The sequence below is a fragment of the Miscanthus floridulus genome, chromosome 1 (assembly GCF_019320115.1).
Source record: "Miscanthus floridulus cultivar M001 chromosome 1, ASM1932011v1, whole genome shotgun sequence".
Lineage (NCBI taxonomy): Eukaryota > Viridiplantae > Streptophyta > Magnoliopsida > Poales > Poaceae > Miscanthus > Miscanthus floridulus.
In genome coordinates this window covers 85316999-85343007 of record NC_089580.1, presented here as the reverse complement: position 1 = coordinate 85343007, position 26009 = coordinate 85316999, and the positions used below count along the sequence as shown (strand labels likewise).

At 41.5% G+C, this 26009-nt stretch overlaps 1 long non-coding RNA gene and 1 pseudogene across 1 annotated transcript; both read right to left on the bottom strand.

The window, feature by feature from the left end:
• Positions 1-4811: 4811 nt before the first annotated feature.
• On the bottom strand, positions 4812-5508 carry LOC136488854 (uncharacterized). The gene is made up of 2 exons (XR_010767404.1): positions 5341-5508; positions 4812-5143 (listed from the first exon to the last, which is right to left on the bottom strand). It is a non-coding gene; the product is annotated as an uncharacterized lncRNA (long non-coding RNA).
• Positions 5509-6193: 685 nt separating this feature from the next.
• Positions 6194-9764, bottom strand: LOC136459841 (protein ABA AND ROS SENSITIVE 1-like; annotated as a pseudogene).
• Positions 9765-26009: the final 16245 nt, after the last annotated feature.

Here is a 26009-nt window from a genome sequence, read left to right as displayed (position 1 = left end):
TCAAAGAAACTGTGTGATCCCTAGTTATCTATTTACAATATGGCAATCTTCATGATGAACGGATTTTGTTATTGAACGGTAAAAATAACATTTCAAAACTACATAAACGCATATTATTTTACATCCTAAATACAAACTTTGTTGTTGAAGAAGAGCTTTGTCAAGCTTAGTATGTCGAAGTCCATAGTAATGACTCAGGCAATCAAGATGGTCAGTTTTGTATGTATAGAATTGAGCTCAATAGTTACCGGTCATCGTCTTGGTCTCTTGGATGATGTGGTCCTGGTAATCTTGTAGAAGCAAATAGATTATGAGGCCCTACTGAAAATATTATACAAACAGGTAAGGTCTTTCATATGTAGTGATACTACATTATATGACAATAGCAACCATAGAAATTAGAACATGTAAATCAATGAAATTAATAAGCATATAAATATGAAGTGTAAGGAACAAATTTTAATGGTAACTATGGTAATAGATGAGCAAATTTTTTGTGCTGAAATTGGATGGCTCCATAAATAGGGACATGCATATACGCAATCTAAAATTTGACATAAGCATAACCCAATGGAAGGCTGAAAATGTTGGAAACAACAGCATACATTTATCATGAGCGTATCTATCAAGGGACCAAACCTTGGAGGGGTTGATCTGCATCCCGTTGTGTCAGCTGTAGAACAACTGGACCTAATAACCAATATATTTTAGCCATTGCTCTTTTCATCCCAACCTGCAAAAGTTTATCATGAAAATTGGGTGCTGCTACGTATTTTGTCAACATTAGAAGTTTAGAACTGTGTAGAAACAATGGTCACAGAAGAGGGAATCTTAGCATATTGACATGGCACTCACAATCCAATAAATTAACTAGAAATCGAAGAGCTACTTCAGGATAGCCATAACACGCTTGTAAATCCTGTAATCAGATGAGAGCCTAATAGAAATAGCCCAATAGCATAGGTTAGGGTTTCGGTGCTCTGGCTTCGTGCAACAGTACGACAAGGGAACGGGTGGGCATACCTAGTGGGGCGCTCATCGCAGAAGAAGGTCCCATCGAGAGGGGCCAGGCAACCGGCATGCGGCGGCACGCTGCTCGGTGGCCGAGGCACCCGGCGGCTTGGCACGCGTCACCGACGATGAAGGCAAGCGTCCCGTGGGTGAGGTGCATGTGTGGCGAGGTGGTTCGAGGAAGAGATAGGCACAGCGCGTGCTGGGGGCCGATGATGACAGTGGCCGAGACAGCCAGTGGCCCTGGACGCGGCACCGGCGGCAGAGCCACGGTGCCAGAGCCGCTCGCCGTAGATCCGCCATGGCTAGACAGCCCCATCATTCGCGGTGCATAAGATCCCCTTTGCTGTCACCAGCTCCTCACGCTTGTGCCCACCACTTGCTCCATCGGTCACTAGTGCCATGTGCCGCAGTAGTGACTATGGCCAGAATCCTGATCCCAATCTGAAAAAGCACGTTAGGCGGAGGAGCGACGGTGCCGATTATGCCCGCGTGGAGGCAACGAGCCGGGAGGTGTGTGTGTCAAGCAGCAAGGGCCGAGGAGCAGTAGCGGTGGTGGCGTAGAGAAGAGAAAGGAGAGAGGAAGATATCAAGAGGGAGAGAGAGCGCTAGGCCTGGGCTAGGTCGAACCGTTGAGTAACCTGCAAAACTCTGCTGGTAGATTGGTGCTCGTTTCAATTTTTTTCGGGTCAGAAGCGGGAGTTATCCTGCCTGTTTTTTTCTGACTCAAATAATTTATTTTTTGCTATTATATATTGTTAAAAAATGTCATCAACTAATAAAATAAACTAAAATTTAAAACATCAAATGGTAGAAGTTGATTTATACCTTAGCAGTTTGTGTGCTCTTCAAATATGTTTTATGATCGCAAGCACTTTTTTCTGTTTTTAGCATGAAACTTTACCATACCCTTGATTCAATATTTGTTTGTGTAAATTATTCAATTTTCATTTGGTAACAATATGATCTTTTATAAATAAAGTGTATTTATGTCTATTTATTGGAATTATGTGATTTGGACTACACGTGGTTCAAAACTAAAGTAATCCTAATGAAAGGCATAGATCTATTTAAATTCTAGATATTTATTTATATTATTTCCCAAAAAAATAATTAATTTTACAATGAACAACCATATAAGATGAAGTGATATAAAATTTTCAACTACAATGCTAGAATTAATAATCACTTAAAACCTTAGTAGCAAGTAGATGTGTGATACTGCTTTGTTAAAATTATTTGAAATTTTTATGCAATAATTATATATCAAAATCATATTGTATATCACCATAGCTACAAAAAATAGTAACATCTCTCACTTAGTCATATTACATTTATTCTATGATAGTTCAATGAATAATTACAATAACAAACAAACTTTGGGATAGTAAATGTTTTCAATTGAAAACTTCAAATAGAATTTTAGGCCAATAAATGATTTAAATTGAATATTTTTTATTTTTCTCACGCCATGCTAAATTTGAATGTAAAAATATGAAAAACTTCAAATAGAATTTTGGAATAGTAAATAATTTCAAATGGAGAAGTCACCAACTATAAGTTTTTAGATCTCATCTAGATCTACAACTTTTATTTTGGTTATTTCTTCTTTCGAGATTGTGTGAACAATTCAAAATTTGAATTTCAAAATATAAGAACTTCAAATAAAATTGTGGAATAACAAATGATTTCAAATGAAAAAGTTGTCAATAAAAAAGTTGTGCAACTCATCGAGATGTGCAACTTTTATTTTGGTCATTTCTTCATATCAATTTTTTTATAATTCAAAATTTAAATTTCAAAATTTGAGAGCTTCGAATAGAATTTTGGGACACTAAATGATTTCAAATGAAAAGGTCATCAACAACAACAAAAAATGTTATTCCATATTGGACTCATTACATAAAGAAAATATATTATTACATATAGGCCCCAGATGCTAGCAAATTGTCACTCGAATCCTTGTTTTCTGAAATTGTCATGGAAGATGCGGATGGTTATCGTCCTTGTTGACATATGAAGTGAATTAGCCATTTTCATCATGTAAACAAGTAATATAAAGGTGGCTTAATATCGAACACACCTCAGTAGCCAGTGGTAGATGAGTGTTTGCTTGTACTTTAGTTCCTGGGATCAAATCCTCTATGGAACATTTTTTCTTTATCCGACAAAGTGGTAGTACACATTGTTCACAATTATACAAGTCTTTCACATGTTCACATAAAACTCTATGAGAGATGTATCAGCTTTGAACAATGTAAACTAACACCTTGTTAAAATCATTTGAGTTTTCTAAATAAGGATTATCTCATAGAAACATGCTACCATGCAAATTTGTAAATTTTTTGACAAAAATTAGAATTATTACAATTATTTTATGGTAATTTAGAAATAGAATGATGAATTATCCCTAGCAAACGAATGTTTTTCCCTAACAACTATGGGATATGGGATAGAGTGAAATGTATGACCACAAATATGTTCTTTGTAAATTTTTTCGACTCCTATTGGAAGTACATACAGTTCAATATGGAATTACTTTCGATAAGCAAGCAAAAAATCATTTAAATGATAGAAAATATCAAATAAGTTCAAAATTTTTTGGAACTCCTACAAAGAAACATATATGTAAGCTATTTCTTGTTTAAAATGTTTTAGAGTATGCAAGGCATTTTTCCTAAGGTAACTTCAAAACGGTTGTTCTCTATTTCCTTGAGAAATAAAATGGCCAATAAACAACAACTAAAAAAACAGTAAGACCATAATGAAATTATAGAGCATGATTTTAGAAACTTTTAGGAAAAAGAACCATCATATTTTGAGTTAATATAAGGGAGAAAGACTAGTTATGAAATATAACAAGAGATTAAAAAGGCAAACCGCACTTGTTCATAAGTTTAGTTATTAAATTTGAATTTGAGAATATGGTTAAAAAAAAGGAAAAAACTTTAATAGACACCTATAGATGCTTGTCCTAGTGGTTTCACTTTTTGGTTTTGGTGCAGAGGTGGCAGGTTCAATTCCTACTTCACCACACTTTTTCAAACTTTGTACATGTTTTCTCTCAGCACTTCATCATCAGATTGAAGATTTTTCAAATTTTGTACATGTTTTCTCTCAGCACTTCATCATCAGCTTTAAGAAAATAAATAGAACACTCAGATAGACGCCAAGGGATATATGTCCCTGTGGTTTGCTTGCTCACTTACATTGCAAGGGTGCTAGGATCGATTCCTGCGTGCCACATTAAAAAAATCATGTGTTTTTGGACTAGTTAGCACATGGTTGTTAGATGCCTAAGAAACACACGAATTGAAACACTGGAAAAAACGTGTGTTTTAAGAGAATGCAACACACAAATTCCATCAGACAAACAAGGCCCACAACTGTCGTTCAGCCCAATAAAGACGTGCCAGAGAGACCCACTAACTAAGAAGACAGAGAGGCCCAATATCAGCAAAGAGTAGTTCTCGGTGAAAAAATGCACAATGAATATCATCTTCAAATATTACAAAACAAGAATACAAAAATTGCACATTTCAAATAGTGCAAATACTACATATTGTTATTGCAATTATACTGTATATGTATATAAATACATAATCCACCTCAATAAATCACTAGGTGCAAATACTACATAGATTTCCTTTCTTTAAATCTGGCAATCATATCCTGGAAATAACCCATTTTCAGTTATGCTCATCAATAATCGTCATAGAGATATTTTTTAAGATATTGATAAATCTTTAACAAACTAGAACCATAAAAGGCACACTACAACTAAAAGAAAACAGGATAAATGATCTAAATCTCATTATCCTAGTACAATTTGAAAACAGTTCAGGTGGTGGTGCATATACTAGAGGTAACATGATTGATCCTGATATATTGATGGTTCAAACAATACAAGAAAATTACAACATTGTGTTTGCAATTATCTCATAGATCATTGCCAAACATATAGAAAAGCACAAGGTGGGCATACATGCCTGGCCCTTTTATTGGAACCTTGCTCAAGTGAAATGAATTGATTAACTACCTGAAGTGATGCACTGCAAAGGAAAAACTGCTGCTTCAACCTTAGAAGCTTTCCTTCTTCTGTAGCATCACCGGGATAAAGAACGGCACATATCTGCAATGTGATACTCAAAGACATAAGTCTCTTTTCTAGATAGAACTAGTACCATGAAGGAATAAGTTATAGGTTTCAGCATGCAATATCATCAGTCAATAAAAATATTCCAGTAAGTAAAGGCATCGCTCTTTATTTAGTCTTTGGAAATGAATCTTATGAATAGCCGATAGTTTCACTCTAGAATGAAATATCACCTGTTGGGCTCTAGCATGAAGTTGGGCAGCTGACTCATATTGACCATCATTGAATTGAAATAAGTTGAAATCTTCAGCAGTAGCTTTTGCTTCCCAAAGACGAAGGCTGATTGCATTTTTTGTCTTGTATCCAGGGATTGGCACATCATATGCTAAAGCCTTCAGGACTTCTCCTGACCCATTTCCGACTATCACACGACAAAGAAAGCAATCATATGATGAGTTACATCAAGGCCCTCAAATAACCACCCATAACTTGAAATAAATAACAAAAGAAAAAAAGTCAGGGAGAAGGATCTACGAAGATCTAGGTAAGTTAAATGTAATGGATTTATCATTGAAGTATAAGCAAATCTGCCAAACCCAAACTTAGTTTGTGGTGCAGACATTTAAAATTCATATTAGCGAAGCTTTTGGATTACACAAAAAAAATAAGGCATCCACATTACACCTCATAGTTGCAGTTTTTTAGTTCTGGAAGCTGGACGGTAAAAAAGAGATAAATGAATATTTCTTAGAACTAGGAGTTTAGAATGGTTCAACCAAGCTAACGAAGGAATGTGATTCTCTTTTTTATCTAGACTAGAAAGTATGAGAAGCCTTAAAAACTTCAAATTTAACTAAATGCAGCAAAAATAAATTTCGTCAAACAAAAAATGTGTTGTTCATATTATACTCACGAGCCATCAGGCAAAATCTCAACATGACCGAAAAATCTGACAGGGAACACCACATCATGCCTGGGAATCTCCCCAGGGGCTGAATTTCTGAAGGAAAAAAGGAGAACTTGTTATAGAGGTCTAGAAAAAAATATCAACAGAATTATATGTGCATTTTTGGTTCATACATCAAGCCAATCTTCTGCAATTTCTTCCTGGCCCTCCTTGGCAATGTGTTGTTTGAACAGTCCATATCGGTAACGCAGGCCATAGCCCCAAGCAGGCAAATTCAATGTTGCCATTGAATCCAAGAAGCAAGATGCAAGCCTACCCAAGCCACCATTTCCTAGAGCTGCATCTTTTTCCTGAGAAAAAATAGTTAAATATTAATTTGCATCATAGAAAATTTATAAAGTTCCAATTAGAAAGTAAAACTCAGATGCCATGAATCCGCACTTAAGTTCCTTGGCAACATTTAGGTTCATATATAAGTCAATTCTGCCAATCAAGCAGATAAAGAGAAAGCATGTCCTGTGTTGTTGATCCTGAAGCTTTTCAGTTTCAGATAACTCATTCAGCTTAAAACTCATTTTTCAGGTTTTCTTCACTTATGGTATAGGTATCACATTTCTCATGGACTAAAGCTACAAAACAGGACATACACACGCAGTCCCAGGGGCCCCAATTATAAGCTTCAGTTCGGCATCAAATTCAAAGCAGGCACGACCTCTCCTCTCCCTTATCACTCTCTATCACACATACACACGCAGTCCTAGGGGGCCCAATTATCTAATCAACCATAAATTCCTCAATCCTGCCCCCGCTGACACAATCTCAGTTACCGCCTACCATTTCCTCACAAGAAAGAAAAGGGCCACACCTGCAGGGTTCAGGGCCTTCAGCCACAGCCCACAGCAACACAAAGGCCAAGAAAAAAAAGAAAAAAGAAACAACACTCCTTGCTCTCTTTCTCTCTATCTTATCTTCCTCCTCTATCCTGTTTGCTCAGTTCTGGCGGCTTCTGCTCAGCAGCTTCCTCCCTAGTACAAAAGCCCAACTAGTGCTGCGGATTGTGGTGTGGTGCAGGGACACTGGTGCCTAGGAACAAGTGGGGACTAGTAGTAGCGTACGTACTTCTATAGTTTAGCTCATATTTAAATATAAATAATTTTTTCTATAGAAAGATAAGGACAAAAATGTGGTCTGTGTTTGCACAAATCACAAGAAATAATTTTTTTTATGAAAGGACAAGGATAAAAATTTGGTGTGGGCTTGCACAGATCACAATGAACAGACTACAACTTTTCTATAGAAACACAAACACAAATTTGTCGGCACAAATCATAAAAAACAATTTTTTCTATGAAAGGACAAGGACAAAAATATGGTATGTGCTGGCACAAATCATGGTGAACATATTACAATTTTTTCTATAGAAAGACAAAGACAAAAATATGGTCTGTGTTGGCACAAATCACAGTTAACATACTATAATTTTTTCTACAGGAAGACAATGACAAAAATGTGGTACGTGTTGGGACATATTGCGTATCCTCAGAACTAAAATTGCGGTGCTCAATACCTGCAATTTGCATCATCGTTGATTGCAATTAATTAACTATATGTTTTATATGTTTTGTTTTCATGAACAAAAAATTCTCTGTTAATAATTTCTAAATAACAAAAACTACTCTTTTTCGGTTAGTGTCATGAGCCGATGAAGTGGAACATTTTCTTCTTTAGACAGATAGATTAGGTTTGAGTATAAACCATAACAATACGATGACACAACTTTAATTTATGGATATAGAAAAATGGTTAACAAAATATCTAGCTGATCCTTCATCACACTGGGGTTGCATCCCAATGTAATAATTACCCTCAAGTCGCAAAGGGACAGAATATGAGCTCAATGAGATATTTCAGACAAAATGGTTAACATAGATTCTTAATAGGTATGTCAGGAAAGTTAGGTCCATCGACTATGCATCCAGACAGGTCTTAGGCCCATACTCACACTCTATGGAAAACCTTTTGGCATTGAATTATATATGAACTACTAAGTTGGTATTTCTCTTTTGATTTGCAGGTTGGTATTTCAAGGGATTTGGAAATGAACATTGAAAGTTATCACAAATTTGCTTGAAACAACATAAATGCCAATTACAGTCATGAGGTAACTAAAATTTTCACATATTGCAAATGCTCAAAACTACAATTGCGGTGCTCGGTAGTTGCAATTTATATTATTGCTGATTGCAATTAATTGACAATGTTTTTTGATAGGAAAAAGATTGATAAAAAAGACTGACCTTGCAAGGTTGCATGCGAAGGATGCTTATAATAGTAATTACAGCCTCAACACCATCATCTTCGGCTTTAGCCATGGATAGATCAACATTAAACACAACAAATGAGTCAAAATCAACAAAATATCATTTGTCACTTCAAATGGAAAGGCAGGAATTCATTTCACAAATTGTCTGAGCAGATTAAGTGTACAAACATAGATGTAGATCCTAGTTTAGTGCATTTGCAAGGAGTCAAAGGGCATCCAACAAACAAATTAACAACTTCACTGGAAACTCAAAAGGACCTAGAAGGCTAGAAGCTCAATATACTAGTGCATCTAGCAACAAAATATGCATTAACACAAAGACAATTAACAATTACACTCTGGTAAAAACCTTCACTCTAGTACATATGTTTTTCAAAGTCTAACAGAATGTGGAGAAGTATCTTACTGTTGCTCTAGAGTCAAGTACTCCTCCCTCTCAGCAGCAGCATCAATCTATAGCAAAAAGGAAAAGCTTGCCCGTATCAGTAGTCTGGAACTAACATTGGCAGTGGGTAGGTATATATCTTTTTCACTGTTAGCATATAATGTACAATATAAATTAACCTAACCTCCTCTTCTTCAAGGCGGTCATCAACTTCCCGCAAATCCTCCTGAATTTCCTTCTCGAATTCTTTGTACGCACCACTGCACAAGATTTTAATGAATTGACATGATAGTGTCAGTGTACAGACAATAGATAACATTTTACTAACTGTAGATTACTGCAGATTTTGAACTTGACAGATGCACAAACACAAAATGGGCGTGGAAATGACAATAAAATGACCAGTTTAGAAATCAAACTCATTTATGCTATTAAACTATACTGACCAGCTACTGCGAAGAGACATGATCATAATACACGAGTCATGACAACAGAATGTAAAATAGCCAAATGAACAGGACAATGCATGACAAATGGGTAGGTCTGGTAAAAATGGTTATGCATGAATGCTGAACAAAATCTTGGCAAAAGATGGCCACTAAAACTTACTTCATGTCAACTTTTTCAGGTTGGATACCACGTGCACGGAGATCTGCATCTTTGTTATCAAACAAACCTTCAGGCAACGATCTTTTGCTTGAGCACTTTCTAAACTCGGTTCATTGGGTTGCATACCACTCCCAGTTTTGTTGTGATCAAAGAAGCCATTAGGGACACCTTTCACCTTTGTGTGAATGGAACTGGCAACATTTTCAGATGTACTAAGATCTTTTGGAACTGGAGTTGGAGCTCCGTCTTCTTCTCCATAGTCAAAAAAATTCCCTGGAAGGATTCCTTTGACACTGGTATTGCTTTGACTCCCTTTCTTTGACATTTGATCCATCCTAACAGATGATTTATCAATGCTTGCTCCTATGGTCTTCGGTTGAATAACAACAACTTCACGGCGCATAGACCTTCCCTTAGAACCAGTATCTAGAAATCAAATATGTTATATCAGGGCATTGATATTCACAAAACTCTTGAGTTTACTAAGGGCCCTAACAAATAGCCATTTTACAGGTAGAAAGCTATATAGGAAACACATCTGCATTAGACATTGACATGACAAATGTACAGAAAAAAATAGAATAACTAACATTGTACTTGTAGGTAAATATTCTAAACAACTCCACTGTGGCAGACTGATAGGTTTAATGATTTATCAGGTACAGCTAGGAAGGACAATAGGACATTAGAGTTTATTGATAGTGGTAGATTTAAATAAGAGAAGATTAAAATGAGAATTTAATACAAATGATTCATTTGAAAATACAATTGAAGTAGGCTAGAATGCACAACTCTACAGACATTTGTTTTCCATAGTCAAACAAGGACAAACATTTGATCTGTGTTGACACAAATACATGCTTTCTCAACATAATTGCACATGAAAAACACCATAATTGCAGTAATTCAAGTGTGCAATTTACTACTTATAAATGTGCAATCAAGAAATGGATACTAACCACTAAGCTAGGCTACAGAAACAAACATGCCCACTACTTCAGAAGAGTCATCACAAGTAAGCCAATGGGACAATGAACACTGTCATATCAAGACTACATGGCTAGCACAGGTGGAACACAATTTAATAGGACATCAGACAATTCTCCAAGTAAGAGATCCTATGCTAGAAAGGAGCACATCAGTGAAACTATTATTTAGAATAAAGTGTGTGTCATTATCACATAAGAAAAAACCAGAGCACTACAAGACACGTGTTCAAACTCGGTTTAGCAAACAAGCAAAACTAATCCACGCTAGTCTGTTTATCACACCATTCATACTAAGGTGCCATAAACAGCAACCATTATTTGCTCTGCATTCAGTTAAGAAAACAAGATATGACAAAATGAGAAGAAAAAAACAAAGCATGAACAGAGATCGAAATAATGGTTGGTGACATTGAGAAATTTGGATAAATACTTTGAAGCCAGAAATAATCTCAGAAGCTAGGTGAGGGGTCCATGCTAGTAGAGCTGACATTTCATTCTCTAAACTACAAATTCCAATCTAGTCAGTAATCGAGAACACATGTTCGTATGCCATAATCTTCATTTCTTCAACTAATCTATATTTAGAATAGCATAAGTAAGAAACAAACAAACTACATCAAGATTTGGCTCAACGACTATAGAGCAGGTTAGAGATGCAATATTAACCACAGAGCATGTAGGTCCTTGCTCCTCGAAAATTAGCAGCCAAAAACTGAAATAGATCAACAGAAGTGACTGGAGTTGATAGCCATCAGCTAAAGAGTTGGGGAAATAGCTCAGCGTTTCCCCATGCCTCCTAGGTCCTAAATCTACTGAAGGACCACCCCACCCAATAACATGAGATTCAGATGATGGAATGGAACCTGCAAAACAGATCGAGTCTCCACATAACCCCAAACCAAGCAGCGGCGATGCAGATGGTGGACACGACACAAGCATTCAAATCAGGCAAGCACTATTAGCAGTGACCATTCTAGTTCATAATGTATTTCAGTAATTAGTAGTAAAAGAATTCACATAGGAATTGGGATTCATGTATTTTATCTCTACCTACAATCAAATTTCAAACCTGGGCAGAAAGACTGTCTGCTATTAAAATTCTGCTCATGCACCAAACAGGTTGACAAAATTAAGGTGACTCTACTTGGGTCAAGTAGCACCAATTCATTCAATATTAAATTACAGAAACGATAAATTGTCGCAACAATCTGCTACGAACTCCAAACATACATAGTCACATTTCCTAACATGATGCAGAACCTATTCTAAACAACCAGCAGCATGCCTATGGTGCCTATTTTAGCCCATCTTTCAATACAAACCCCAATTCAAAATATACATAGTTTATCCCTAAACTCCGATTAACAATTCCCTAGGCCCTGATAAGCAATTGAAGACCCCGATTCTGTACTGATATAGCTATGAACATATTTAAAGAAAACAGAACTATTAGCAGATTAACAGAGCAGGCCGCGCACCTAAAACCAAACAAACTCGATGGAACTGGGCACCGAACATGTCACCAAGTTGATGTACTAGTAGGAGTACGCTACCCGCTACAACAATCAACAAGCAAAGAAAATTCCGCCCCACACCAGCCTCCACCAGAAATCAATCCCATATAGTAAGATTTTCAATTGCGGCTTCCGGTCCACAGTAACACACAAACACCATCATAGATTCATAGTCCATAGGGCATGGCACCGACACAACAAACAAGCAATTCATCCAGACAAGGCATGAAAGCACGCTTCAAATGGAGAGGATCTGACTCACTATAGGGTGTCAGGCGGTCCGATGATGGTGACCTACCACTCGAAGACGTTGCTGTCGTCGACCAGCCTAGCCGAGAACCCATCCACCGGGTGCTTCCCGAGATCTACGCCAATCACCATACGGCAAACCAACCCCAAATCAATCAGACAAACAATCCGCAAGGAGGAAAAAAATCAAGCGGAAACTGATGAACGGGAACTCCAGCGGGCCGCACCTCTGAGTTGCTTCCGCAGGAGGAGGCTCACCTGGCTGGTGGTGGCCGCCATGATAGGGATCGGTGGATGGGCTAGGGTTTTGCGTCGCGCGGAATGATTCGCGCTCTCTTGACGTGGTGACGCGGGCACCTTATTTATAGACGTGAGGTCGCCTCTTGAATTGCCGCGACGCCGATGGGAGCAAATCGCCGGGGGAGCGTGAGTTCGCCGGAGCAAATCACCGCAGCACCGGGTGCATCGCGCGAAAGAGCGTCTGGGTCGAGGGAAGGAAGACGAAGGGGAAATGAAATGCTCAGAAAAGAAGAGGCATGATTCCCGATTTTCCAACAGTACCGAAAAAGTGGACCCTCCTAATCAGAGACACAAGCGGTGGCGGCAAGGAGACACACACGATGTCAATCCAACACACAGAAAATTCGTTAGCATTCCTGTTTTTTTAACGTTTTTATAGGTTGGCTCACATTATCGAATACAAAAAAAGTAAATAAACACTCTAATAGACACCAAGCGAACCTTGTCCTAGTGGTTTGCTCGCTCCATTTGCTTCCAAAAGGTGCCAGGTTCGATTCCTATGTTACACATTTTTTATAGGTTTTGCTCGCTTTTTAGTAGCTTGTCCTAGCGGATTTCGCACCTTGTTTTGATCCAAAGGTCTCAAGTTCAATCCCTATATGCGCCACATTTTTTCATTTTTTTAGTTTTTTTACACTACAGTGTTTGGAGAGCTAACGTGTACCGGAATAGTAGCCATGTAGGATAATGATATATTTTAGAAAAATTATAATATTTTTGCAACACCGTTTGTTTGTTGCTATATCATATATTGCAACACCAAATTATTTTATCGATAGTCCATATTGCAACGCTTTGTTTGCTTCAAACAATAATTGCATGCTGAACAATATATGATGAAAGAAGCATTTAGACATCCATTAATTCAAAATATGCTTTGTTCGTACAACTCATTAATGAAACCACATGCAATGTCAAATTTGTAACAGAGAAAGTAGATGTTAATATGATTTTATAAAAATAGTTCAAAATTTTCTTTATGATACTTTTCCAAGGATGGTATAAACATGTGTATATAATCCATCCCCAAGGTCCCTGCTACCTCCTCTGCCTTCGGCGGCCCCTGCTGCGTCATGGCGCTACAGCTGCAGGCCACGGCTTTGTGTCCACCCCTACCACTCGCCGCCTCACGCGGCCGCCTCGCTGCGCCTCGGCCTCCACCTCCCTTCGTCAGCATAGCTGTCGCCGCCTCCTCCAGCCCAGGCTCCTCCGCGCACCTCTCGTGTCATGGCCCGACGCCTCGCTAGCGGCGTGCGAGCATGAGGGCGCGTGCCGGTGCCGGCGGCGGCGGAGGGAGTCCCCGTATGAGGTGCTTGGCGTGTCACCGTCGGCGGCGCCCAACAAGATCAAGTGCGCGTACTAGCGCCTCGCGCTCAAGTACCACCTGGACGTCAACAAGGAGGTGCGTGTGGCAATCGAACCCCTACTGCATGCTCACGCTCTTTACCTTCGCATTTCTGTTTGATCTCTATGGGATTTCTTGGGATCTCGCGCTCAAGATGATTTATTTGTTTAAATACTTATCATTTGTACAACAGTGATGTTTTTTCTAGATTTTTTTAAAACAATCTCATTGTCTGAGATAATGAATAGCTACAGTTGGTCTTTAAACTATTATACTCATGTTTGTTTTCTATCATAAGCACAAATATCAGCAAGCTGGACAATTTTTTTGTTTTTTGAAATTGTCATGGAAGATGTGGACGGTTATCGTCCTTGTGACATATGAAGTGAATTAGCCATCTTCATCATGTAAACAAGTAATATAAAGGCGGCTTAATGTCAAACACACCTTAGTAGCCTAGTGGTAAATGAGTGTTTGCTTGTACTTTAGTTCCTTGGATCAAATCCTCTGTGGAACATTTTTTGTCAATAGAATACATTATTCAGAAATGTGTGGAGCATTTTATCTATTGCAACCATTTTTGGTATATTGCAACACTTTTAGGCCGTTGCATCAGGGGTAGTCTAATGCGTGGAGCATTTTGTATATTGTAACTAATTTTGTATATTGCAACACTTTTAGACTGTTGCATCAGCGGTAGCCTATAGCAAAACAAAAAAACCATGGCAATATTAACATGATATTGTGACCATTTAGGATTATAGTTGCAATAAGTACTTAACAATTGCAACGCCACAAAAATTATTACAACCCCAGAAAACCGTGGCAATAGGAACATGCTATTGCATCCATTCGGAAATCTTGTTACAATAACCACCCTAGCAATTGCAACACCATGGAACATTATTGCAACCCATAATAACCGTGGCAATAGTTACAAGCAAAAGCAACCAAATCCAATATAGTTGCAATAACATCAAGTAATTGCAACGAAAACCAATACTATTGCAACTCAAAAATGCCATTGCAGTAATGCCAACTAATTGCAACACAATTCTTAAATGGTTGTAGTAGCACAAGCCTGTTGCAACGACAAACCACACATATTGCAATAAATTTAGTCCGTTGCATTATAGGCACATATTGCAACCATTTTTTGAAAAGGTTGCAATACGACCCACCTATGGCAACCAAATTAGTGGTGTTGCAATCATGTGGTGTGGCATTAGAGGTAGAACCTTGTAGTGGAAGTGGTATTGGGTACTTGGCAAACCAAGAGAAGAAGGCTCAAGCTCAACAACAACACAAGTCAAAGCCAAAGCCAAAGAGATGTTTTGAGTGTGGATAAGAAGGCCACTTTGCCCATGAGTGTCAAACTCCACCACCACAACCCTTGCCCAAGAATAGGCCTAAGAAAAATTGGGTAGCAAAGTCACTTGTTGAGAAGGTGAAGGGCCCTCAACAAGTTTGGGTTCCTAAAGCTTGATCTCTTGTGTGTAGGTGAACTACAAGACCGGTGGAAGTTATTGGGTAATTGATAGTGGTTGCACACAACATATGACCGGTGATCCTCGTATGTTCATCTCACTAGATGAAGAAGTAGATGGACAAGAAATAATCACATTTGGAGATAATTCAATGGGCAAGGTTAAAGGATTGGGCAAAGTGGCAATATCAAATGATCATTCAATCTCAGATGTGCTATATGTTTCTTCATTGAGCTTCAACTTGCTATCCATTGGACAATTGTGTGATCTTAGCTTCCAATGCTTGTTCACCAAGAAGGAAGTTGTTGTATCTAAGAAGGATGATGATCAAGTGATATTCAAAGGATTTAGATACAACAACCTATATTTAGTGGATTTCACCTCCGAAGATGCTAACTTGAAGACATGCCTATTCACCAAAACAACACTTGGGTGGCTATGGCATAGAAGACTTGCTTATGTTGGGATGAGCTCATTCAAGAAGCTAATGAAGAATGATTTGGTGAGAGGGTTGAAGGATATGAAGTTTGAGAAGGACAAGCTTTGTAGTGCATGTCAAGCCAGCAAGCAAGTTGTAAATACTCATCCAACAAAAGCTTTCATGTCAACCACAAGAGTGCTAGAACTCCTTCACATGGACTTATTTGGACCAACAACATACAAGAGTTTGGGAGGAAATCTTTATTGTCTTGTGATTGTTGATGACTATTCAAGATACACATGGGTATTCTTCCTTCATGACAAATCCAAAGTTGCATCATGCTTCAAGAAGTTTGCCAAGAGAGCACAAAATGAATTTGAAGTGAAGCTCAAGATGATTAGAAGTGACAATGGCAAAGAATTTGACAACACAAATATAGAAGCCTATTGTGATGAAGTTATGATCAAGCATGAGGTCTCCGCAATATATACTCCTCAACAAAATGGTGTAGTTGAGAGAAAGAACCGGACATTGATCACTCTTGCAAGAACAATGCTTGATGAGTACAACACTCCCGAAGCTCTATGGGCGGAAGCTATCAACACCGCCTGCTATGCATCCAACCGCCTATTCCTTCAAAAGTTTCTTGGCAAGATACCTTATGAGTTGCTCAATGGAAAGAAGCTGGACGTCTCCTTCTTTAGGGTGTTTGGTTGCAAATGCTACATCTACAAGAAGCGGCAACACCTAGGGAAGTTTCAAAGACATTGTGATATTGGTTTTCTAGTTGTTTATTCATCAAAGTCCAAAGCATATAGAGTATTTAATCATGCCACCGGCTTGGTTGAAGAAACATATGATGTGGAATTTGATGAATCTAATGGCTCCCAAGGAGCACATGAGAATCTTGATGATGTAGGTGATGAACCATTGAGGGAGGCCATGAAGAATATTCCGGTTAGAGACATCAAACCTAATGATGATCAAGATGATGTACAAGTGATCAATCCACCTGCTTCATCAAGTGTGCCACAAGATGGTGAAAAAGATGGGAGAGTAGAAAATGAAGACACTCATGTCTCCCATGAGCAAATGGTGACACAAGCACAAGATGTTGATGCTCCACAACCTTCCCCTCAAGTGGTTGATAGAAGAAATTCACCTCTACTACAAGCTCATCCATAAGATCTCATCATAGGGAGTCTATCAAAGGGAGTAATGACTCGTTCTCAAAAGCTTACTTCATTTATTGAACATCACTCTTTTGTCTCTTGCTTTAAGCCTACTAAGGTAGAAGAAGCTCTTCAAGATCTGGATTGGATAAATGTCATGCATGAAGAGTTGAACAACTTCACCTGCAATGAAGTGTGGACTCTTGAAGAGCGACCACAAGGTGCAAGAGTCATTGGAACAAAGTGGGTGTTCCGCAATAAGCAAGATGATCAAGGCATTGTTATGAGGAACAAGGCAAGACTAGTTGCAAAGGGGTTTTCTTAAGTTGAAGGTTTGGATTTTGGAGAGACCTTTGCACCGGTTGCAAGACTAGAAGCCATCCATATCCTCCTTGCATATGCATCACATCATGAAATGAAACTATATCAAATGGATGTGAAAAGTGCATTTTTAAATGGTTTTATTAATGAACTAGTCTATGTTGATCAACCTTCCGGGTTTGAAGACCCTAGATATCCTAATCATGTTTATAGGTTATCCAAGGCATCATATGGGCTTAAGCAAGCCCCAAGAGATTGGTATGAGCACCTTTGGGACTTTCTCATCGAGAAGGGCTTCACCATTGGGAAGGTCGACACCACACTATTCACCAAGAAGCTTGATGGACATATCTTCACTTGTCAAGTGTATGTTGATGATATCATCTTTGGATCATCAAATAAAGATTCTTGCAAAGAGTTTGGTGAATTGATGTCGAAGGAGTTCAAGATGTCAATGATTGGAGAGCTTACATTCTTTCTTGGTTTTCAAGTCAAGCAAATGAGAGAAGGGATTTTCATCTCTCAAGAGAAATATACAAATGATCTTCTCAAGAGATTCAAGATGGATGAATGTAAGCCAATCAAGACACCAATGCCAACTAATGGACATCTCAACCTAGATGAGGGAGGTAACATAGTTGATCAAACTCTCTACCGCTCTATGATTGGTAGCTTGTTATATTTAACCACATCTAGGCCCGACATCATGTTTAGTGTGTGTATGTGTGCTAGATTTCAAGCTAATCCTAAGGAAACTCATTTGATTGCTGTTAAAAGAATCCTTATATATCTTAAGCACACACCAAGCATTGCCCTTTGGTATCCCAAAGGAGCTATATTTGAATTAGTTGGCTATTAAGATTCGGATTATGCCGGTTGCAAAGTGGATAGAAAAAAGCACATCCGGGGGGTGCCATTTGCTTGGTAGATCACTTGTGTCTTGGTCCTCCAAGAAACAAAATAGTGTGGCTTTGTCCACCGCCGAAGCGGAATACATTGCCGCAGGTGCTTGTAGTGCACAAATACTTTATATGAAACAAACTTTGCTAGACTATGGTGTAGTTCTAGAAAAAGTACCTCTTTTGTGCGACAATGAAAGTGCGGTAAAACTTGCAAATAATCCGGATCAACACTCTCGCACCAAGCACATACATATCCATCATCACTTTGTTAGAGATCATGTTGCAAAGAATGATATATCATTAGAAGGTGTAAGGACCGAGGATCAATTGGCGGATATCTTTACTAAACCGCTAGATGAGGTGACTTTTTGTCGATTACGGAATGAGCTCAATGTTCTTGATTTTAGCAACTGCACTAAAAAATGAGCTTGTGTTGTCCTTTGCATTACATTGTAATATACAACATGTTTACTTTATGGTAATGCACTTAGGGCTTGTCTAACATGAATAAGATAACCGCTGTAAAGCGTGTGAAGAAGCTTACCCTTGGATCAAACTTGACAAGCAACTAGATTTACTTTCAAGTATTGCATTGCATATGTGTGAATGTTGCTCTGTTGTTTATCTTCAATTGCCCTCTTATTGCCTATTTTCTTAAAAAGAATTATAGCCTAAGGCAAAATATTTTGAAAATTTTGAGGGTTTGAGAGAGGTCACTCACATCAGTCCCAATTGGTGTTTATTTGGATCTTATTGAAGTTGGGACTTGATTGGGAACAGGCAGCACGAAGGACTTTGAAGATTTGCTAGAAAACAAGTGACCGGATGTCGCACCGGACTCTGAAGTCTAGCACCCGGTCAGATGGTGGTTCAGCGTCCGATCAAGCAAAGGCGAGGACCAAACTCTAGTTGCGTCCGGTCGGGGTTCACTGGACGTGTTTGGTCATGGCTCCAGAGGTTTTGGACCTCTTTGGAGTCGACCGGACTCTGGGTAGCAGCGTCCGGTCGTTGCCACCGGAGCGTCCGGTCAATAGAAAACGTGCGGGTTCCCAACTCTCTGTTCTTTCCTTATCCATCACGTCGGGGGGGGGGGACCATATAACTCAATTCACCGCGCGTGTTTCTAACCTAACCCGCCGACTTTGTCATGCTGCTATGCTTCCTGCCCATGCCTCTGCTCCACCATGACTCCACCGCTAGCCTATCCTCGTGCCACCATGCATGCACTGCTCCACGCCGCCGCACAGCGCCGCCTTCCTGCGCTAGCGCCGCCCACACGCCACTGTGCTGCACCACCGTGCGCCACAGCTTCACCCTATGCCTGCACCGCCGTGCCCACATCACCCATGCCCATGCTACAGCTCGCCCGAGCCATGCTCTAGCACTGCCATCGTGCCAGTGCCCTAGCGCCTCCGACTGATCCTCGCCGGAGTTCATCGAAGTTCCTGTTGCCTTCACCAGAGCCTCTAGTGCCCACATTGCATCTTCCCCTGCCGCCAATCCATGCCGACCAGCACAACCCTAACCCTAGGATTCCTAGTGGTTCCCCACATGTCGTTCCTCTACTTTTTGGATCGCTGGTTCATCAGGTAGCAAGCCCTCGATTCCAATTTCGTATCTATTGCTTGCTTTCTTAGGTTTTCGTATCTCTAGAAATATTGTAATTATTCATATATCTAATCTATTCTAATGTGCAGCGAGTCAGTGTTTCTGAGGTCTCAGTGGCAGTTGTCAGTCAACTCAGGGCCAAGCTCATGAGTATGGATCGAGGCCATGCCATGGAAGTGACAGCTGGCAGTTGATCTTTGTCAGAGGCAGTAGTTCGTTTTAGATGACCCGTGTCAAGAATGCCGGTGGTGGTCCAGGTGATGAGGATCTGTGGCACCTACCTCACTTGCCTACTGATACAAAAAGCAAGGTGATGAAGAAGCTAGCAATGAAGAAGTGCAAGTACCTTGATGTAGATACAGCGAGAGCAGCTGCAGTTGCAGAGGCCACAGAGCGCATAGAGAGAGGAGGTGCTAGGAGTGGTGTAGTGATTGTAGAGCAGCTTTCTCTAGCTCAGAGGGCCACTGTCCAGGAGGTTGAGCGTCATCATGGTGGTCTAACTAGGACAACCTTGGTTGGAGGACGGTGTGTCACTATTGATGAGAGTCAGCCTTAGGGGGAGTTACAGCAGGAGTCACAGTAGCAGGCACAATAGACAGAGCAGCCTCAAGAGGGAGAGCATGCAGAGGAGATAGAGCCAGCACCTCAGCCATAGTTGCGCCGCTCTGGTTGTACCCAAGCTCCAGTCACACCGAGAGCAGAGACACAGCAGAGGGGTTCTCGTCCGCCACCTAGACCACATGGTCCGCCTCCAATGACTCACTTGGATTTGAGGGCCACCATGGCCAAGCAGGTTCACTAGCTCAGATTTGTGGACTTTGAGCAGTGGTTCCAACTGAGGAGGGATGATCGAGCTTTAGAGGGCTTATACACACCACTATAGGAAGATTTTTATAATGCATATCTTAATAGTGGGGCAGTTTACAGATCTCAGAGGGTGTGCAACATTGAGTCCATAGTAGCAGCAGCTGGAGAGCATATTCACCCGTACCTATCTTACTTACCAGGGCTGATAGACTTACTTGGATGGACAGGCTTATATATTCCATCTTGGGTCCATGAGTTCTACGCTACACTTTGGATTGACCCACAACACAAATTCATTTACTTTGCTTTTAGAGGCAGAGATTATAGGCTGATGAGCTTTAGGTTAGAGAGATTCTCAGGCTTCTAGAGTAGCCCATTCGGCTACATGAGGTTTGCTATGGATAGATAGTGCCTCCTAGATGCCCTCACGACAGTCTTGTGCCCCCTATAGATCTAGTCTACTAGTGCTTCATAGAGCCTTTTAGTGAGGGGTCGAGCAGGACACCCAGTGATCTCACTTCTACTGCTAGAGTGCTTGATGGTATTATGAGAAGGACACTGCTTCCGAGGATGGGGTATCGTGAGGGCTTGACTCATATATAGCTATGGCTACTGAACTCTTTGATGCAACAGACTGTGTTTGACATTTGGAATCTCCTTCTATCAGAGATGGAGGATACTATTGTAGAGGGGTTTAGGGGTCACCATCGTCTAGAGGTGCCAGAGACTATAGCCCAACAGGATGAGACCATCAAGGGCATAGCAGCTACTGAGGAGGAGCAGTTAGATGCTTAGCAGGAGGGGATGGTCAAGAGCGACCCTAGTGATAGCTCATATGATGACTACCAGGATATCCCTCAAATGCCTCCACGATGACATGACCATGAGGCCGGTAGCTCTAGCTCAGCTCCATCTACACCGCAGACAGACCCTGCTCTACTTTCTATACTTGAGCGGATGAGGCAGGAGCAGTGGTAGGCCATGCATTGGTAGTAGCTTCTCATGCAGCAGCAGCTACTTGGGTTTATGTAGCATGTTGTGATAGCTATTGAGCTCCACCACCATAGCCTTCACCCTAGCTTGGTCAGCCTGCCACCACTTCTATGACTCTAGCTTTCTAGCCCAATGGGCTTCAGAGTCAGGGACAGCCAGCGCCATAGTTTCCTTCACCTACAGAGTAGGTGTCCCACTGGTTTGCTTCGCTAGTGCCAACCCCATAGTTCACACCTCTTCATACGGGCTTTACTCTGCCTCAGAGTTCATCAGTGCTCACCCTAATTTCTAGGAGCCTTGGTGCTTCATTTAGTGAGTTAATAGGGCAGCCTACACCACTAGAGCTACATGTCCTAGGTCCTTCCATAGTTGCACCTATTACTAGGACTATAGAGATGCTCCCTTCATCAGTTGCATCATTAGAGCAGGTAGCGCCAGTTATAGATCCGACCCAGACCGCTTCAGCATCGCTTCTAGCTACAGAGGGTCAGACTACTCAGAGCTCAGGATCAGATGATGATGGCATATAGTTCTAGCTCGCTCCTTGTACCTCAGTGCCTAACTCATCCGCTGCAGCCCCACCGACTGACCCTTAGGTTTTGGTGTTTGACGCCAAAGGGGAAGAGGGATCGACTATGTTAGCCTTAGGGGGAGCGATACATTTAGGGGGAGTCTATCTATTAGCTTATAGCTTATCTATTACATTTGGAGTTTTGTGTGATACATTATGCATTCATGTTTACTATTATGCATTGAACTACTTAACTGTGATCGTAATCATTATATTAATTCATGTTTACTATTATGCATTGAACAACTTAAGTGTGATCATAATCATGAAATTAATGTGATCGTGATATTTATGTGATATGTGACATGTGTGCTCTCTACTTTGAATTATTTATATGTCATATCACTTGTGTTATGCTCATTTGCTTTGCTTCCACGTTTTACTCCGATGCAAATGAGCTTTATTACTTGTGCTCATGCTTATTTCATATCTATTGAGTACATGATGTTGGCTTGGGTCATATAAGCTTGCCTAACTCTTTTGTTCTTATTGCCAAAAGCTTATATGATCCAAGCATGTTTAAAACCTCAACTCTTTCACATGCTCGATGAAACGACCTGATTTCTATGAAGGGAAATACATAGAGTCGAAGTGTATTATGACCGTTGTAGATCATATTACCCAAATTCCAGTCGAATACCACATCCATACAATGATAATATCAGAGTACATAAAGTGTAGAATTACATAAATTATTACATTGCCGCATTGGTGGAATCAAAAGTAGCATTCATTCAGAACAGCTTGAAGATAGGATTGCCAAACTCGAGCTTAGGAACGAACCCCTCAACCGTCAAACTCCTTTGAGCTATACTCCTCAGCAGAACCTATGTGCCAAAATTTATCAGTATGATTTGTACTGGCCACTTCCACCTTATGAGCTATGCTTTGTGTAAATTGGATGCAAGTTGGATATAATCAAAAGGAACCTATACGGCTGGGGTTTCCTATGTATTAGCATATCAAGTATATAATAGTTTAGTCAAGTTTTAACACCATTCCCACACACATTCCACCCCATTTCCGTCCAGAGCCAGGTTTCGATCCTGGGATCATTACACCACCATCTTAGTCGATAGGCCAACTCCCTCTTAGCACTATCTCATGGCCCGTAGCCCCTGGCTACGACCGATACTCTCTCATGGGGAAAGAAGAGAAGGACTCAGCTCACTATCTAGTTTAAGCGAAACCTAGGAAAGGTCCATAGCCGACAAGTCAGCACATGTATCGATCGATCAACCATACACTCTGCAAAGGTTTTACATAACCACAAGATCTACCTTCTTCGCTGACCGTCATCAACTGGGCTGATTCCGGCCGCTTGCTAGCCTAGGATACTGCCACTCTACCATTCAGCCCTGGTACACCCCAAGTTTAGTCTGGGGTGGCTGAAACTATGAGTCATGAGCCGGGTCCACAAGGTCTCCATGAAGTCTTGAAAGGGTGTGGGGGAAATCCTCCGTGCCTCGTACCTCCTTACACTGTCCGCTATCAACCTAGCAGTAGTGGCAATATCCAACCAAGTAGTCCGGCCATCCCGCACCATATAGGGCGAGTGGTACGTAAGGCTTCCTGGTGGATCTGAGTACTAGTAAGTCCTTAGGGATGACCAAGCCAGAATGTCTCCATCAGGGTTTCCATTTATTGTGCCACCACAGCACCTCCATCCTGGGCTCCTCCCATCACAGGTTCACACCTAGGACCACCTCATATACCATTTACCTACCATAGGTATCCATTTCCAGGGGTGCCCAGGTAGCACCCCATGGCAAGACTTGCCCTAGGCTCATCGTATACTCCAACTTGTTTGACACAACCCTCACCCTCCACACACCCAAGTCACACACGCACTCTCCCCATAGTCCAGATAATACCAGTTTCCACCACGCATTAATGTAGTATAGGCGTAGTAGAAGTATAAGCAATGAAATATAGCAGCAAGTGTGTGTCTAGCCTAATAGCAAGGTATGCAGGGGTAAGGTTGCATCAAGGTAAAGGCCATCAAGTAAGCATACTACCATGCAAGTCCTATCATAGTATGATTATAACAGTAAAGTAAAGCAATAGCAGTTCTATATTAGCCATGCGTAATAGGTGCTACGGGATTGGGTGGGATGTGGCACCTTCAGTGAAGTCGTCTCCGTACTCACGGTACTCACGATCCTCGTCCATCTGGTTCTCCTCCGAGTCTGCATACGATCGAATTATAGTCACGTTAGCGACGTCTATAGAATAGCACAAAGAAGCAATGGAAATTCAAAAGAGTCAAATGCACTCAAACATGGGTTCATTGCGTAAAGCTTGATTTTAGATGAATTTTGGTCCTGGTTTCGTATTTTTCTGAGGTCGTATGAATTAGTTATGAATTTCTAAAGTTTAAATCATCTTTGAAAATAATTAAAGCTGATTAATTCAGGGCTGACATGTGTCACATTATGACTGGTTCATGTGGCATGCTGATGTCAGCATGACATCATCAGAGCTAAATCGCGGCTAACGGGTGGGTCCCGCTGATGTCATCACGACATCAGCATGATGTCACCTCCTAACATGTGAGCCCAAAGTCTCTGTGTCGCTGACATGTGGGTCTAGTCAAAGTCAACATCAAGTCAATGGTCAATGGGTCACAGTCACTAACAGGTGGGGTCAGAGTTGCTGACGTCAGCAGCTGACATCATCCTGACGTCGTCTCGACTGTTTCATCCTCTGACAAGTGGGTCCAGTGGCTCTATGTCGCTGACTTGTGGGCCCGGTCAACAGTCAACACTGACCGATCAAGGGTCAACCGGATTGGGTCTCGACTAGGCTTTGGTGGGCCTAGACAGGGCTGGATTTGGGCTGGGTTGGGCTGGCCTGGGTCCAGACATGTGTCATGCTGCGAAGGATGCCACATGGCGTAGTTGGGCTCCTAGTGGGCCTCTAACAGGCTTTGGTTCACAGGCATGGTCCACGGTGGACTCAGGAGCGCTAGTCCTTGGACCGCGGGTAGGTCTACGGTGGACCGTGTCCATGTGGGCACAGGCCGTGCGGTGCATTGTGCACCCGGTGCACGTGGTGACGAGTGGCTACGCCCCCTCCCCGTTTCTCCACCAGTGTTCTACCAGAGCAGAGCTCTCACCGACGGTGAGGTCGTGCAGGGGGGCTCCCTAGTGGCTTGGCTGGGCGAATAAGGGCCTCTACGGATCTGTGGGGGCACAACGAGGGCATCTAGGGGCTCAAGGCGGGGCTTCGGGTCCCCATGTGGCTGGTAGGGGCACTACGGCATCTGTGGTGGCACGGTGACGATGACGAGGCATGCAGGAGCGCTACTAGGTGCCGGCGGGGCGGTCTAGGTGTTCTACGGCTTCTCAAGATCAAGGCGAGTCCATAGGTGAGATCCATCCTACCTCTACTGGCTCATATCGAACAGAACGACTCAGCCATGGTCATGCTCCGGCCATGGTGAGTGTGCTTGGTGCGCGTACAGAGCTCTAGTGTGCTTGGTCCTTCGAGGCTTGGCAAGGTGGTAGGTGTGGTCGTGGACGTGTGCGTGAGTGTGCCATGCTTTGAGGCAGTGAAAGGTGTGGACGTTGGGCCTCCCAGGTGGGGAGATCACATCGGCGGCCATGGTGCACACGGTGACGGTGAGCAGAGGGTGGTGCATGGGCTCACCTTTGGTGTCGAAGGTGAAAGGATGGCGGTGCAGTGGCGGGTCATGGCTGTGTTGAGATGATGTCGTGTCGTGCAGCAGCGTCGACGTGGTTGATCGGGGTGACGTCCTCTGCTCTAGCGACACTAGCGACGTCAGACGGCTTCGGCGCTCCTTCTTCTTCCTCTTCTTCCTTTTCTTTTTCCCCTCTCTCTCTTGGCTCGGGTGTGCAGTGGATGGCCACAAGGTGGCGCCGGGGTTTGGGAACACGCTAGGGCTCTAGGGCTTGGTTTTTATAGCCGAAGCTCGGCCATGGCATGGAGCGAGCGGCTGGGGATGGCCAAGGGGCGCGCGGAGGGCTGTGATCGTGT